Here is an 18,597-nt window from a genome sequence, read left to right as displayed (position 1 = left end):
CAGATATGCTGTTCCAGCATCTGTATCCCCCCACCCTCCACAGATCTAGATGGCTTTGACCCACTTGGGTTTTTCAGAAGGTGTGGAAGATCTGGGAGCTTCCCCAGGATTTGGATCAGGTGGTCAGGAGACCCCAATTGCTGCTCTTCTGTTTCTTTCTGGGTGGAATTATTGTTTTAGTCTCAGGTGCTGGGATGGTAGGTTGCAGTTTTGTTATTCCTGATTCTACCCTTCCACCTCTCCCAAGTCAATGTGGCATAGGTGGCCATTTCAACCCTTTCAATTTAATTTTTCAATGAAAAATCATGATATAATTAAAAATATTTCATTTTTATAAACACCCCCCCCCAATCACCATTGTGGGATAAGTGGCCACATCAACCCTTTTCATCTAATTTCAATTTGCTTTAATTTCATTTTTATAAAATCACAGAATGGTAAAAAAAAATGTGGCAGTCCTAAGGAAAAGGTGACATTGGTGGTGCAAAGCCTCAATTAGGGAATGTCTAGCTTTCCAATTATCTGCCTTTTGCTGAGATGGGATCTGGAGAGCCAGACAGAATTTAAAGAGAGATGCTGCTGCTGCAGGAATGACTCAGCATTCTCCTGCTGTAAAGATGGAAACGGCAGGGAAGGGAGAGGGAGAATGACAGCAATATCCTCCCCTTCAGAAACCTGACTTGGCTTTCATCAAATCCATTGGGTTTTATCCCAGGTATTTTCCCACATCTGTGTGGAGCCCAGGTTGAGATCTTAGCACATCCTCAAGGATCAAAAGAGGAGACTCTGAGCATAAGCAAAGGGCTTGTTGGCACTAATCCATCAGTCACTGGACATCTGTTGAGGGGATTCCGACGGCTGTTAGTGGATGTCCACTGAAACTGGGAAGACTTTCTCAGATGAAACCCAGGAATTGTTTCTCTCAAAGTGAAATAACAGATAACAGATTATCAGAGTTGGAAGGGATCTTGTAGGTCATCTAGTCCAACCCCCTGCCCAAGCAGGAGACCCTACACCATTTCTGACAAATGGTAATCCAGTCTCTTCTTGAAGCTCCCACAACTTCTGAAGGCAACTTCTGTTCCATTGGTGGATTGTTCTCACTGTCAGAAAATTTATCCTTATTTTCAGGCTGAATTTCTCCTTGTTCAGTTTCCATCTATTATTCCTTGTCTGGCATTCAGTTGCTTTGGAACATAGCTTGACCCCTTCCTCTTTGTGGCAGCCCCTCAAATATTGGAAGACTGCTATCATGTCTCCCCTGGTTCTTCTCTTCACTAGACTAGCCAGGCCCAGTTCCTGCAACCATTTTTCTTATGCTTTAGCCTCCAGTCCCCTAATCATCTTGGTTGCTCTTCTCTGCACTTTTTCCAGAGTCTCAACATCTTTTTTACAGTGTGGTGACCAAAACTGGATGTAGTACTCTAGGTGTGGTCTTACTAGGGCTTTAGAGAGTGGTACATCCTGTATTTAAGGTAAGTATGTATGTGTGTAATAATAATCCTGTATGTAAGTAAGAGTACATCCTATTCTTACTTTTGTCCAGTGGGAAAGGAAAAAGGAATTCTAGAGGAAGGGAGAAGACTGGGAATCTCAGAACCATAGTGGCACAGTGGTTAGAATGGAGTACTGCAGGTGATATCTGCTGACGCCAGCAGTTTGGCAGTTCAAATCCCACCAGGCTCAAGGTTGACTCAGCCTTCCATCCTTCTGAGGTGGGTAAAATGATGATCCAGATTGTTGGGGGCAAGAGGCTGACTCTGTAAACTGCTTAGAGAGGGCTGTACAAGCACTGTGAAGTGGTATATAAGTCTAAGCGCTATTGCTATTGCTAACTTCAGAAAGTCTGGGGTGGCTTAGCAGAGCTAAGAGCTGTCTAGGGCTTAGCAGAGCTGGCCAGGGCAGAAAGAGACTCCTCCTCTCTGCGGGATTCAATCCTCAGCAACCCCCTCCCCCACCCCATCGCTGCAGTGCCCAGCTTCTGCCAGCAAATGAGCTTCTTTGGCTGCAGGTGGAAAATAGCCAAAAAGCAGTCAAGGTAAATTGCTTTTTTTTTTTCTTCCCCAGGGTGGAAACCTGAAGCTATTATTGTCATCTTCATCAGTGTGCACTTTTCCAAGGAGCATTTTATTAAAAACCTCAGCAGGTTGCAGAACCTTACTCACCTTGGCTGAGCTTGGATGCCAAGCTGGGACAGCGCTGATTAATATTGGGATAGTGGGAACCCTGAGGAATTTCAGAGCTACTGAACTGGGAAGTTAAAAAAAGGAAACCTCAGAAAGAAACAAGGGTAAACCCGTCCTGAACATGCCAGGAAAAATGGCATGGATGCAGCCATCAGAAATCCAGATCAAATGGAGGTTTTTTTTAAATCTTTATCCCATTAATTAATTAATTCCATTCTATTATTTCCCCCTTCCATTAAATCCCTAATTTAAAAGCAGAATTGAATAGACGTTCAGCCAAAATGTTAGCCTTCTTCTTCTTGTGCAGGAAAGGAACTTAGAATACAATAGAATAACAGTTGGAAGGGACTTGGAGGTCTTCTAGTCCAACCCCCTGCTTAGGCAGGAAACCCTACACCACTTCAAACAAATGGTTATCCAACATCTTCTTAAAAACTTCCAGTGTTGCAGCATTCACAACTTCTGGAGGCAAGTTGTTCCACTGATTAATTGTTCTAACTGTCAGGAAATTTCTCCTTAGTTCTAAGTTGCTTATCTCCTTGATTAGTTTCCACCCATTGCTTCTTGTCCTACCCTCAGGTGCTTTAGAGAATAGTTTGACTTCCTCTTCTTTGTGGCAGCCCCTGAAATATTGGAAGACTGCTATCATGTCTCCCCTAGTCATTTTTTTCATTAAACTAGACATACCCAGTTCCTGCAATCGTTCTTCATATGTTTTAGCCTCCAGTCCCCCTAATCCTCTTTGTTGCTCTTCTCTGCATGCTTCCAAGAGTCTCCACATCTTTTTTACATCATGGTGACCAAAACTGGATGCAGTATTCCAAGTGTGGCCTTACCAAGGCATTATAAAGTGGTATTATGTGTTTCGTTATGTGTTTTTTTTCCTCTTTATTTTTGTAAGCCGCCCGGAGTCCTTCGGGATTGGGCGGCATATAAATGTGTCTAATAAAATAAATAAATAAATAAATATTAAATTCTGCACCAGCTCAAGGCATGGACATAATCAGCTCCCTGTTGCAACATCAGCAGGTTGCAATGAATATTTTTTACCCAGCTATTCCAAACTTCAAGTTACTCACTGGCAGAAGTTATAAGCAGCCATTTGGCCTCTGATTGCTTTCTTGGCACTCCAGAATGGCTTTGGGGCATTTTGGATGACAATTATTCTGACTCGGTTTAGTTAACTCTGTTTTCCTTCCTTCCAACAATTCCTTTTATTTTAAGTTTAAATGCAACAGATGTCAACCCTGCACCAAAAGCCCATAACCAGCTGGTTGTGACTTTTTCTAAGTCTTACAGCAATTCTGGGTCAACACCCATTGTGTTAGTTCAATAAAATGCTTTTTATTTGTAACAGGCTAATCATGGTTAACTTGCCTCTTTCCTCCCCCTACAAAATATTAAATCTCACTCCTTAAAATTGTTTAGGTTGCTCAGGTTGCTAGATTACAGTATGATTTGCTAGTTTGTGCTTCTGTAGTCCCCACCTATATCTCTTCTATGGGTTTGGCCTACATTTTCTGCCCAGGTTTACCTGGCTGTGCCTATTTATAGATAATGGCCTGCCAATGTTCTCTTTTAAATTACAAAAGCAATTACAGTTGTATGGTCCATAAGGGAAAAATAGATAATATCAACTGATATGAGAACCAAAGTATTTACGATGATTAAACCCAATAAATAAATGGGAAAAAAGAGTGTGTAAGCTGTCATGTTCCCCAGAACTGTTTATCAGGAACAAACAGGAATGTTACAGAGGAAGGAAGTTTCATGAAAGTCTAAAAATGCGGCCAGATGTTTCAACCTGAGGTCTGTAGTATTCCCTTGGCATGATTCAGCCCAAATTACATATTGCAAATTACATATTACAGGTAGTCCTCAACTTACGACCATAACTAAGCCAGTGGTGGGTTGCAGGTGGTACGCCCCAGTACGGGCATACCGGTGCCTGCTGGGAACACCAGGTACCGTTCTGTTCAGGTGCTCCAGAGGGCCCACCTGCCTGTCTGCTCTCCTTACCGGTATTTGAGCTGTTCGGGCTTCCGCGCATGGAGCTTATGGCGCCTGCACAATGCTCCGCCAAACAGCTGGAGTGTCAGTAAGTATGCATACGCGTGCAGCGCGCATTCATGTGGTGAATACCTGGCCCCGTTGCACTTATCCGGAACCCACCACTGAACTGGGCCCAAAATTTCATTTGCTAAGCGAGACATTTTGTAAGCTAATCACTGCAATTGTTGAGTTAATCACACACTTGTTAAGTGAATCTGGCTTTGCTTCTCAGAAAGTCGGTCACAAAAGGTGATCCCTTGACCCTGGGACATTGCAACCGTCATAAATACATGCCAGTTGTTAAGTCTCTGAATTTTGACCCCATGACCACGGGGATGCTGCGGTGGTCATAAGTGTGAAAATGGTCATAAGTCATTTTTTCAGTGCCGTTGTGATTTTGAATGGTCACTAAACATCTTGTTTGTGCATCTTGTTCCATCTTTGATGATAGGGGGAGAAATTTTAGCCCTCTCAGAGAGGGCCCGCAATCTGGGAGTCCTCCTGGATACGCGGCTTAGTTTAGAAGAACACCTGACGGCCGTGACCAGTGGGGCCTTTTACCAGGTTCACCTGGTACATCAGTTGCACCCCTTCCTGGATCGGGATGCTCTGTGCACAGTCACTCATGCCCTCGTCCTTTCTCGTCTGGACTACTGTAACACTCTCTACATGGGGCTGCCCTTGAAGAGCACCCGGAGGCTTCAACTGGTCCAGAATGTGGCTGCGCGGGTTATCATGGGGGGCACCTAGGTGCTCCCATGTTGCACCCCTTTTAGGCGGCCTGCACTGGTTGCCGGTTGTCTCCTGGGTGCGATTCAAGGTACTAATTATGACCTTTAAAGCACTCCATGGCTTAGGCCCAGGATACCTGCGAGACCACCTACTGCCACCGGTAGCCTCCCACCATCCAGTGCGATCCCACAGAGTTGGCCTCCTCAGGGTGCCGTCGGCCGGACAGTGTCAGCTAGAGACCCCCAGGTGGAGAGCCTTCTCTATGAGAGCGCCTTCCCTCTGGAATGAGCTGCCCCCGGAGCTTTGTATAATCCCTGACATCCGGTCCTTCCGACGTGCCCTAAAAAGTTGGCTTTTCCAGCAAGCCAGCCTGGCCTGAACAAAACAATAAAAATTATTGATTATTGTTAATTTTAATTGAATTTCTTTTAAAAATGTTATTGTTAATCTAAATTGGGTTTGTTTTTTGGATATTCTATTTTTTAAAAAAACTTTTGTAATATGTGGTTTTTTTAAAATGTTGTACGCCGCCCTGAGTCCTTGGGAGAAGGGTGGCATATAAATCCAATAAACCTAAACCTAAACGTGTCAACCCTGAAGTGAATCTGGCTGAGGCCATCTTGGAGGCTTCAGGGTTGCACACAGCAGAGGGAGGGGGATGGAAAATAGTGAGATGGGTTTTGTAGCCAAAACAATAAAGTTTCCCTGTGGGAACCAAGGACATTCTGACAGGAGGCTGGCCAGAGGAGGAGTGAAGTAACCAAGCAACCGGCCAGCAACTGGATTGGACAACTGGACTGATGACTTGGGGGAAAGGGAAAACTTCTACTTTTTTTGTGTGCCTTCTTTTTTATTATTATTATTTTTTTCCTTCTAAAATTAACACTAAAATTAACACTGAGTTGGAATATTATGAAATTTGGAACAATTGGTACAAATAGCTGCAAAATAAGAATAAAATTAAGCTGAAAAACAATGTGTGTGTGTGTGTGTGTGTGTTGTATTTGTGCTGATAAATAAATAAAGGGAGACTAGTATAGATCTATTTCAAGCTATTTAGCTCTCATCAGCTAGCCATACCCTTACTGGGATTTGAACCTGTGCTGTATTACATATTAGGCAGTTGTGTTAGCCACTAAGCCACAAGGTTCTCCTCCTTTATCAGCTGAGCCAGGGAAATAGGTATGTATTTAGTGTCACAGCCCAAATATGGGGGGAGGCATACTCCTTCCTTTCTCTGTCTATTGGTTCATCACAAGAGACCATCCAGACAGAAAGACACTATTTTTACTGTTGCCTTTGTTACATTTGTGTTGTATTTGTGCTGATAAATAAATAAAGAAAGGCTAGTATAGATCTATTTCAAGTTATTTAGCTCTCATCAGCTAGTCATACCCTTACTGGGAGTGTGTGTGTGTGTGTGTGTGTGTGTGTGTGTATACATATACATATACATATACATATACATATACATATACATATACATATACATATACATATACATATACATATACATATACATATACATATACATATACATATACATACATACATATACATATACATATACATACATACATATACATACATACATACTGACTGTAAGGTGTTGTAGAAGGAAAAAAAACTTTTACTTTTAATTAGGTGAAAGCTGCAGGAATTTTCAGAGTTGGCTTTCATCAGTTGTGCCAATATGATGTATCCAATAAATTGCTCCTTGAGGAAGTGGCTTGCCTTGGAGGTCTGTTTTCCATGGGTGCATTACTTGGAACTCTGACAGAATGGCTGTAAGTGATCTGTATTAATCTCCCATCAGCTTCCGCCCAAGGTTCCATCTATAAGATGCCCTATCCCTTGCTAAGAGCTGGTAACTTGGTTCCATTGGGTGTCCTTAGAGAGTGGAATTGATGCTCTTATCAAACTCAGTCCGGGAATCTCTCAAGCACTTATCTTTCAAGGGGACCCAGAAGTGCACTTTAATATATACATTTACAAGCTGCCTACAAAGAGCCAGACATTTCCCATCTCAGCTTTGACCATCGAGCAATCGAGGAAGAAGCTGATCATCCCAGAAATGCTTTTGGATAAAGAGTTGTCCCTGGAGCAATTCTATATATATATATAATTTTCCACTCATGTTGTTGGGCAGACAACCAGATTGTCCTTTGGAAGACAACATTTATTACCATCTTCATCCTGTTGAAATGCCAGAGTAATTAAAATGGATGCCTGGTTTCCTTTGGCACATTGAAGGCTGCAATTTTATTTGGTCCAAGAACCAAAATTTCCTTTGGGGACATTTCCTGAGGATGAATGTCATTGGTGGGTGTGGCCAGAGCTTTTTCCCAATCTGCCTCCTTAAAAAATATTGTGTCTATAAAAGTCTTCTCCTCCACGGGCAGCTCCTGGTTCTTTCCAATATAATGTCTTCTTAATGTACATAAAAATTCAGGAACAAGGATACCAATTGGTTCAGTCAAGCTTTTCATTTGCCTTATGGACACTTTAGAGGTTGCCAACTAGTGTTTAGCAGATTAGAAACTGGTGTGTGTTTAGGTCAGGAAATCCAGTAGCAACTTTGGTTTTATATTATGTTCTTCTCAATAAGACAATTGTTGGAAGAAATGTCCTTCTGGGTTCAAGTGGGGAGAAAGACACTGGAAACATGGAGGCTGTTTGGAAAGATGGTTTTAATGGTGGACAGGACCACATGGTTTGAGATCCTGGGAGGGGTGGGGAAGGAGGTCATATGCATTGAAGATCTTGAAGAAAAAAGGGAAGAGATGCTGAGAGAGCCTGAGTTTTATACCCACTCTTGGGCCCCAACTTAGAGTTTCCTGTTCCTGTCCAAGAAATGTATCCCATTGGCTGTCAGACTTCCAGAAGGTTAGGATCTTATCTAACTTTGTGGGCTGACTGTGTCTCAGGCTGAATCTTATTGGCTGAAGTAATCTCCCCAGGTGCCATGTGAGGAGCTCTGTTGCTAGATGGGTAGAGGACTAATCCTATCATGTCCTAAGGGCCATGTTTTAATTCCATCACCCTGGGGCTGAAGGGGGTAGATCTTTGTTACGTAGAACAGACTGGCTCAGGCCTTAATGTCCCCTTGACAAAGGTGGAGTGTGTGTGAGTTTCCCTTTTATTCTGCCCTTTTAATATTTCCTAAAATGATTCATTTTTCTAAGAGAGTGGTGGGTGCTAACTTCCTACATTATCTAGCATGTCTCCAATGATATCAGGGATGATGGCCATGGCAAAACCCCTCCCCTTTCACTCCTCTTTTATTCCCTATGGGAGGGGTCATTCACCATCCACCTGTGGCCTTGCTCCCAAGTCGACCCTTGTTCTTTAGCTGTTCCCTTCATCTGGCAACTCTGCGCATGTGTACACTGGGAAGAGGCTCCAGCTGTTTGTCTGCCTCACTGATGTTTGACTCTGAAGGCAACTGAAAACTGGCATACGGCTCTGGCCCCCACTCTACCTCTGACACAGAGCCCTCATCAGAGCCTTCCCCAGCCTCCAGGACTGGCCCATGTTCCTCCCAACCTCCGCACTGTCTGAATCTGCTGCCAGCTCTGCTGGTGGACCACAACACTTATGAGTAACCGCACACTGTAGCATCAGTTGTCTCTAGTCCAGGGGTCTCCAACTTGGCAACTTTAAGCCTGGAGGACTTCAACTCCCAGTATTGCTTCAGAATTCTGGGAATTGAAGTCCGCCAGGCTTAAAGTTGCCAAGGTTGGAGACTCCTGCTCTAGTCACTAGGTAGACTCTTTATGATCTAAACTTGGATTTCTTTTCAAAGCTCGCAAGACAATTGAAGACTGTGTCTGCCTTCCTTGGCTATCTCTGTGGTCATGAACTACCAATTTTCTAAACCACTTACTAATTCCATTATCCGGGGTGGGAAAATGGGCTTTGGCAAAAACTCAGAAATAGGAGAATCAACATAGGATGAATAATCGATGGGGTGCTTGATTCAAGAGCTAGAATGCCCTTGACAGAAGTCATTCTGTGCTTGGTCTATTGCAAACTCATCATTCTATTGCTGCTTTTGTTGCCAAATGTACAAAAGCCTCATGCCTAGCAATATTCAGTAAGATGAACCAAGGCAGAAATGGATGCTATTCCTGACAGTGCACATTACAAGTGTCTCTATTTTTAAGTCATGTTTTGTCATAGGTATGCCACTTTGACATACAGCTTGCATGGAGCTTTTTTAAAATTAGGATTTCTCTACTTGATTGTGTAGATCAGAGGCATCAAACTCAAGACCCGGAAGCTGGATCTGGCCCATGGGGTGCATAGATCTGGCCTGCAGGGCTGCCCTGGAAACTGGCTCACAGTGTCTCTGCCAGCAATAATGGAGCTTGAGCTCCATTTTCGCTGGCAGAGGGATACAGAAGGCTATTGCAGCCTAAAACAGAACTTGTGAGGGCCACAAGCAGCCCTCCTAAGATCAATTTTCACTAGCAGAGGGTTGCAGGAGACTATTGCAGCCAAAATGGAGCTCTGGAGCCCATTTTCACTGGCAGAGCACTTGGGCCGCCACAGGCGACCCCAATACATCTTTAAATGTTCAGTTGACTGAGTTTCATGTTTAATGAATAAAGTATATAATATGCAATTCCAAAACAATGGGAACACCACTGGCATTGACAAAATCACCATTAGTCAACTGCAAAAGGAAACTTAACTGGAACAGCTTACACCCTGTAACAATACCTTTGACACTAGCAAGCAACAACAATGAAACACTCAATAGTTAGATAACAATGCTAAATCCAGTGTAAATATCTGTCTGTCTGTGCAACAAATCCTAATAATTAAAAAAAACCAAGTACGGAAAACCTCCACAATCAGAGAAGAAGGGGAAATCCATGGGTTGTGAACTGTCACTTAAAACAATCCTTGTAGTCTCATTAACAGAAAAGGATGTGGGGAATTGTAGTTCAGCAACATCTGGAAGGGCAGACATTTCCTACCTCTGGAATGAAGCCTCCAAATGGAGAATTTCTGGCTAGTGAGAAACAAAACGGGGAGAGCACAAATATCATTTTTGCAACATTTCCACATCGGTATGTCTCCATTATACTCTTTTTGTCCAAGTATGTATGTATGTGGACAAAAATAGTATAGTATATACTACACTGTTCTGACCCCTCTCCTTGCTCGTTCAGAAACGACATCCACACACAGCTTGCAAAGGAATGTCTTTATCAGTCCCGGCTTTTGCTGGCTGCGAGCCCAAAATAAACATAGATAAATTCTCTGGCAAAAAGTTAAACAGCAAATGCAAAAACAAACTCTCACAGCAGACCAGGTTTATATAAAGCAAATCACTTATCCAAGTGCTTCTTTGAATCATGAACACGAACTAGAACAGGAACGGAACGGAACTAACGAATGAAAGACGGAATGTTGACTTCTGCAACTAAGGCGTGGCACACCATCAGTCTTTTTATCCATAGGAGAAGACTCTAACGAGCAACAGCTGCTGATTATCCTGCATCCCAAAACAACTCACAGGTTTCTGCTGAGTCACAACAGTATACTATATACTAGTAGTATATAGTACTATAGTATAATGGAGACATACCGATGTGGAAATGTTGCCCGCGTGCACATACACACACACGCCCACACACTGTTTCCCTGAAAATAAGACCTCCCCGGATAATAGGCACAATCGGGCCTTTGAGTGCATGCGCTAAAATAAGCCCTCCCTGAAAATACTGCAACACAGCAGCACGCTCGCTGCCTCCTGCACCTCAAAAATAATAAGACCCCTCCAAAAATAAGGTCAAGCACTTATTTTGGGGGTCAAAAGAAAATAAGACCCTGTCTTTTTTTCGGGGAAGCACAGTATATATACTTAGATGTATACATACATACATACACACGCACACACTATCTTTACACATTTTCATCTACTAATATGTTAATTCATACTTTCAAGGTGCTAATTTCTATACAATACATCTTACATCTATCTGTATACATTATTAATATCTGCCACATGTAAGCGGGATGAATGTTATGACACATAAAAATCATTACCCTTAATCACTAAAGGAGGAAGGGTTATGTTGCTTTGTGGTTCACAGCCTCCAGAGCTCCCACAGATGACATTATGAATGCTATAAATTGTCAGTGGCCTGGTGTCTTGCTTTTATGGGATTGAGAAACTCATACAATCCTGTGTATAGGTATACACAGGTACCGTGTTCCCCTGAAAATAAGACCAGGTCTTATATTATTTTTTGCTCCAAAAGATGCATTAGGGCTTATTTTCCAGTTAGGTCTTATTATCAGGGAAATTCAGTACTAAATGCATCTGTCTGGCTGACGATCTTAACTGGGACTTATTTCTGGGCTTATAAGGCTTATATTATGAGCATCCCGAAAAAATCATGCTAGGGCTTATTTTCCAGTTGGGTCTTATTTTCAGGGAAACAAGGTAGTATAATAATAACCTTCTACCAAACGTCACAGAACTGAAAATGCTAAGTGAAAGAAATGCTGGTAAAATAGCAAAAAAGAGGTTTCTGATTAGAATTTGCCTTGCGAAAGCATAAACAAGCACAAAGGATTTGCCAATTAAGATTTCAATGACAGTTTCCACGAAAGACACATTTTCTCTCCAGTCTTCTAATCAGATTAAATTGATTAGTGGATAGGAAAATTGATGTCATTATACGGAGACTTGGGAATTGGCTTGCTTTGTAAGGAAATGACAGCTGCTGAGCTTCATTGGCTTGGCATCAGCAAAATGAGAATCTGGAATTTGCATCATATTGAACGTGGCATATAGGCAGCAGGTGATTTTAACATTGTCTCCTATTTAGAACATAGAGTTGGAAGGCACCCTTGGAGTCTTCTAGTCCAATTCTGTGAGGTAGGATGCAGGGAGGAAGGGAGAGAGAGAAAAATGAGAGAATGAGAGAGAGAGAGAGAAAGAAAGAGAGAGAGATACTGAGTTGGTCCTTTCACTATATCACAGTGGTTGCTCTCATTTAATTCACATTCATGAATAGAAGCCCACAAGGTGTTTTCAGCCAAGGACCATGTTTCAATGCTACATCTCCAAAAGTAAAGGTGGAACTAGGACAAAAATAAATTTGTTTTCATCCTAATATAATTAATGTACAGAATATATTTGAGAGCCAGGTTGGTGTAGTAGTTAAAGGTACTGAACTAGAAATTAGGAGACTGTGACAGTGGTGGGTTCCCGATCCCATTGCAACTGGTATGCTGCAACGAGGTTGGGCATCCACCACATGCCGGCGCACAGCCTGTGCATGCATACCCACCACCAGCGATGCTTCAGCTGCTTGGCAGAGCATCACGCAGGCGCCGTATGCTCCGTGCACATGCGTGAATGCCCCAGTTAGCTCAAATAGAGGTAAGAGGGGCCTTTCAAGAACACCGTACCGGAATGGTACCTGGTGCTCCCAGCAGGCACTGGTATGCCCATACCGGGTTGTACTGGTTGTAGCCCATCACTGGACTGTGGATTCTAATTCTGCTTTAGGCATGAAACTAGACAATAAAAAGATAAGGTAGAAACAAAAAGTACAGAAACATCTTTTCCAGTGACCAGATAAGCAGGGATTATCACCAGACAACAATCAAGTGGAGAACAATATCCCAATAAGGAGCCGAGGTGGCGCAGTGGTTAGGGTGCAGTACTGCAGGCCACTTCAGCTGACTGTTATCTGCAGTTCAGTGGTTCAAATCTCACTGGTTCAAGGTTGACTCAGCCTTCCATCCTTCCAAGGTGGGTGAAATGAGGACCCAGACTGTGGGGGCAATTTGCTGACTCAATTTGCTAAAAATCTGTAAACCACTTAGAGAGGGCTGAAAGCCCTATGAAGTGGTATATAAGTCTAATAAATAAATAAATAAATCAAGGAACTACCAAGAAGAAAGCCATACTCCCATACCAACACTGGCAGGGCAAGCTATACAATACAATACAATACAATAGCAGAGTTGGAAGGGACCTTGGAGGTCCAACTTCTAGTCCAACCCTCTGCCTAGGCAGGAAACCCTATACCATTCCAGACAAATGGCTCTCCAACATCTTCTTAAAGACTTCCAGTGTTGGGGCATTCACAACTTCTGGAGGCAAGCTGTTCCACTGATTAATTGTTCTCACTAGCAGGAAATTTCTCCTCAGTTCCAAGTTGCTTCTCTCCTTGATTAGTTTCCACCCATTGCTTCTTGTTCTACCCTCAGTGCCTTGGAGAATAGTTTGACTCCCTCTTCTTTGTGGCAACCCCTGAGATGTTGGAAGACTGCTATCATGTCTCCCCTAGTCCTTCTTTCTATTAAACTAGACATACCCAGTTCCTGCAACCGTTCTTCATATGTTTTAGTCTCCAGTCCCCTAATCATCTTTGTTGCTTTTCTCTGCACTCCTTCTAGAGTCTCCACATCTTTTCTACATTGTGGCGACCAAAACTGAATGCAGTATTCCAAGTGTGGCCTTACCAAGGCGTTATAAAGTGGTATTAACACTTCACATGATCTTGATTCTATCCCTCTGTTTATGTAGCCTAGAACTGTGTTGGCTTTTTTGGCAGTTACTGCACACTGCTGGCTCATATTTAAATGGTTGTCCACTAGGACTCCAAGATCACTTTCACAGTTACTGCTGTTGAGCAAGGTACCACCTATACTGTACCTGTGCATTTCATTTTTCTTGCCTAAATGTAGAACCTTACTCTTTTCACCATTGAATTTCATTTTATTAGATAGTGCCCAATGTTCAAGTTTGTCAAGATCCTTCTGTATCTTTAGCCTATCTTCTGGAGTGTTGGCTGTTCCTGCCAGCTTGGTGTCATCTGCAAATTTGATGAGTTCCCCATTTATTCCAGCTGCTGTATATAAACAGGAAGCAACCCTCACACTAGTTCATGTTTCCTAGTTGGATCTGCAAGCAAACAACCAAGGTCAGAGAGCACCAAGGACTCCCACGGTCCAACCCTGAGCTACACAGACTTTCTTTTATTAGAAATGTCTAGGAGCCTGGTAACAAACCTCAGCAACATTAAGACTTGTGGATTTCAACTCCCAGAATTCCCCAGGCAGCCAGAATTCTGGGAGTTGAAGTCGACAGGTCTTAAGTTGCCAAGGTTGGACAATCCTGATCTACCATAGTATGTTCTGGAATGAGGATCTCTGTAACAAAGCCTAGACCAGTGATGGCTATGTGACCGTTTATGTCACTGTGTGCTGACTTGCATGCTGGAAATGGCACACAAAACCATCCTGCCTGGACCGCCAGCCTCACTGGCCTTCACATGCACGGGAATGCTAAAACTCAGAAGATCAGTAGACTTCTAGTTTCCAGCACAGTCGTGCGCCCAACAAACAGCTGGCCATCACGTGTGCATGTGACAGAAACATGCATGCCATGCGTGCATGCACTCCAAAATGCTGCTTTTCTGGGTTTGGGCGCTCCTGCGCACTTTACAGCCAGTTGACCAGCACACGTGGAACATGGAAGAGGAGCCGTTGAAGCCATGAATCTGGAACCGGATGGCTCTGCGTGCTGCTTTTGGCATGTGTGCCATAGGTTCGCCAACCTGGACCTAGACTGATAGCTTTTGTTTCTGCAGCCAAGAAGAGCTTAAAGAGACTGCAAATAATTAAGCCTGTTAATAAAAACCGGAGTCAATACAATGAGAAAATAACACCTCAGAAGTTGTGATAATGAATTGGGGGGGGGGGCAGGAAATCAGAGCATACTTTCAAAATGGGAGGTGAAATCCCATTGAAAATTCATTGCAAGCAAACATCTCTTCCTTCCATTCCTTTCCAGTTTTGCCCTTTCTTTAGCTCTCTATTTTTTGTGCTGGGCATCTTTTTGTATTTCTGTAATGTCATCAAACGTTTGACGTTGCCAGGGGAAAAAAAGAGCAGAGAGTCCAGCTGATTCAGAGGCCACTTTTTCCAGATGTCGCTGGTTTCCTAGTATCTCAGCACTCGCATAACTGAGAGTTTATCTTCTGTACTAAAATTTCAAACAGGCTTTCCATAATCAGAGTTGAGGATGGGGAAATAAACTCAGGGAGGATCATGTTTTCCATGCAAGCAAATGGATAAAGCCTTAGACTAAAAAAAACCCGGAGAGATGCTGCAGATCAGAGGATATCAATACTAAGGTTGTTTGGAAGGTCTCTCTCTCTCTCTCTCTCTCTCTCTCTCTCTCTCTCTCTCTCTCTCTCTCTCTCTCTCTCTCTCTCTCTCTCTCTCTCTCTCTCTCTCTCTCCATCCCTCTTTCTCTATCTGTCTCCATCCCTCCTTCTCTCCCTCCCTCTCACTGCCTCTCTGATCCTTAGTGCTCTCTGAGTCTGGTGGCTTTCTTGCAGACATTTCATTACCAAACTAGATGACATAATCAATGCACAGAAACATCTGCAAGAAAACCACCAAGCTCAGAGAGCACCAAGGATCCCACTGTTTAATCCTGAGCTACAAATATTTTCTTCTGTCAGTATCTATCTATCTATCTATCTATCTATCTATCTATCTATCTATCTATCTATCTATCTATCTATCTACCTACCTACCTACCTACCTACCTACCTATTTATCCATCCATCCATCCATCCATCCATCCATCCATCCCTACCCTGTTTCCCTGAAAATAAGACCTCTCTGGATAATAAGCCCAATCAGGCTTTTGAGCACATGTGCTAAGCCCTCCCCGAAAATAAGCCCTCCCCAAAAATATTGTAACACAGCAGCAGCCATAAGGTGACCACATTCACTGCCTCCCCCCTTCAAAAATAAGAAGCCCTCCCTGAAAATAAGGCCAATGGTTATTTTGGGGGTCAAAAGAAAATAAGATCCTGTCTTATTTTCAGAGAAACACGATACCTACCTACCTAATCTATACTATGCATTTACACTAGCTACCTACCTACCTACTGTTTTAATAGTTGTAGAAATGTAAGATGGGGCTATTAATGTAAAAATTTGGTAAGATTGGTCAACTTATCTTTTTAAAGTAGATAAAGCTTTCCAGAAAAGTTACCACATCTTTTCCCTTCCTATCAAATCAGTGGAAAATCATGCTACTCAACTTTCACTACTTTGGTGACTTGGCAGTGGGTGATTCTAGGAAGTTCCAAGGAGTAAAAAAAAAAACTGTATGCCAGCGAGCCACATGCAGGCACCTATCAGGTAATTGCCCATCATGCTAGCTGGATAAATAGGCATTCAGCACCTTCCTAATTTCTTTTTTCATGGAAGAATTTGAAGGCTGGTGAGTTGAGTTAATTAGCAGACTTATTTGTTTTTCCTACAAAAATATGAGATTTATTCCAGCATGTCGGCCACTGGTCCTTTGCTAAACACTATACTGCTGAATGAAGACAAATTGCAGGTGGGAAAACAGCAGTGGGATAGCTCAGGGGAGCAAAGGAGGATGTGTTGCCACAGATATTATTCTCATTGTAACCTGCCTCTTTTCCTAAGCCTAATTAAAATGAGAGTTTTTGCAATGCATAAGAAGCGTAATGCCATTGTCTGCTAGTAGATAGAGTCATCTCATCTTTGATTTGCAATTCATGTTTGCATTGATCTGCTAACACTGCCTCCTAATGATTGCTTTGCCTTTATCTTCTCTAGAACAAAGCAAATAGTAGCAAGATTACAAGGGTAAACCTACAAGCTAGTGAGCAAGAGAAACCTGAAGGGGGCAGACTTTACACTCTTTTTACAAGATCAGAGATGAGCAACTTAGGTGAATGCCTAAAATATTAGCTGTTACATTTTTAGCTATTTTCTCTGCTGTTGCATGTTCATGCATTTTTCATTCCTGTTCTACTTAGCTTGCACACTAAGAGGATTCATGAAGACTGCATTCAGTGCCTTGTCAACATATGTGATCACTATAAATAATTCACATGGATGTATAATATCATGCCTATAAAGGTGTCTCAGAGGAAACACAACACAGCCTCTTAGCAGCTGCCTACCAGAAATACTTATTTCCTTGCTACTTAAATTGAGGAGGAATGAGACAACTGCTGTTGGAAGTTATATAAGTACACGGGAGCTACAGTTCTATGGAAAAAGGTAGAGTAGACAATGAGCATTCCGACTTAATATTTATGAAATGGCATTCAAGCCTAACCAGCTAATGCTTGGAGTTAAATAGGGATGGATAGGTGCATGAATGTGTGGGCAAGTAAAGCTTTTAATTCAAAAAGCAAACAATAAATGTTGTATATCAGGTGTGGCTCATCTATCCGTGGGAAGACAGTAATCTTAAACAGTATTGCTAGGAAGATGGAGATTTGTCTGGTCAGTCAACAAAGGTATTGTGACTCAAGATATCAGGAAAACCAGAAGGCAAGACAAGAAACAATGAATGGAAATCAATCAGGGAGAGAAGCAACCAGAACCAAGGAGAGATTTCATTGGTGGAATGGCTTGCCGTCAGAGGTTGTGGGTGCTCCATCATTGGAGGCTTTTAAGAAGAGACTGGACAGCCACTTGTCTGGAATGGTATAAGGTTGAGCAGGGAAGACCTCCAAGATCCCTTCCAACTCTGTAATTCTGTTTGTCATATGGAAATACCTTTGGGCCATTAGAACCTATGCTAGATTAGGTTCAAATGGAGCTAGATAGTTGGAGGTAGAACCAGTTAGGGAAAACAGTCATTGTCTGTTGAGTGAGTGAGGTCAGCTCATTTCAACTGTATATATGGCCTGTTGAGGCACAACATGTTACATGAGAAGGGCAATTATGCTTTCATTAATTCATGTTTCATGTTATTTGTATACCCATTTTTAAAAGAATATGAGGGAAAATAGAAAAATAAAAAATTGAGAGGGGATAATGATGGGGTCCAGGGACGCGGTGGCTCAGTGGCTAAGACGCTGACCTTGTCAATCAGAAAGGTCAGCAGTTTGGCAGTTCGAATCTCTTTCACTGCATAATGGAGTGAGCTCCCAAACTTGTCGACAAGTTCGAAAGCACGTAAAAAATGCAAGTAGAAAAATAGGGACCACCTTTGGTGGGAAGGTAACAGTGTTCCCTTCCCACCAAATGCCTTCGGCATTTAGTCATGCCGGCCACATGACTATGGAGACATGTTCGGACAGCGCTGGCTCTTCGGCTTTGAAACGGAGATGAGCACAACCCTCTAGAGTCGGGAATGACTAGCACATATGTGCGAGGGGAACCTTTACTTTTAATGATGGAGTGAAAAGAAATGAGAATAGGGTGCCAGTCGGTCTTGAGAATTAATTACTGCTCAACAATGACCATGAGTTGGGGAAAAGTTTTTTTTTCTCAGCCTAAACTTGAGTAAAAATAAGCAGGGACCAATGCCAGTCAGAAAAGATGACTTGCATTTATCCCTATACAACCAGGGATCAATTCAAGTCAGAAAAAAAATGACTTGAGTATTTTACAAAGTTGTTTGCCTTTGCCTTTTCATCTTCCACAATTTTCCTGCCTTCAAAAGCTACACTTTTCCCTTTGGTCAAACCTATGAAAGCAACCTTGTTACAGGTCTGTCTGTCTGTCTGTCTTGGGACATGTCAACAAGTGGCAATATTCTCTAAGCTGAGAAGATAAACATGACTGGAGCTAGTTAGAGACC

This window comes from Thamnophis elegans, chromosome 13, assembly GCF_009769535.1.
Source record: "Thamnophis elegans isolate rThaEle1 chromosome 13, rThaEle1.pri, whole genome shotgun sequence".
Taxonomy (NCBI): domain Eukaryota; kingdom Metazoa; phylum Chordata; class Lepidosauria; order Squamata; family Colubridae; genus Thamnophis; species Thamnophis elegans.
This window is presented reverse-complemented; position numbering follows the sequence as displayed.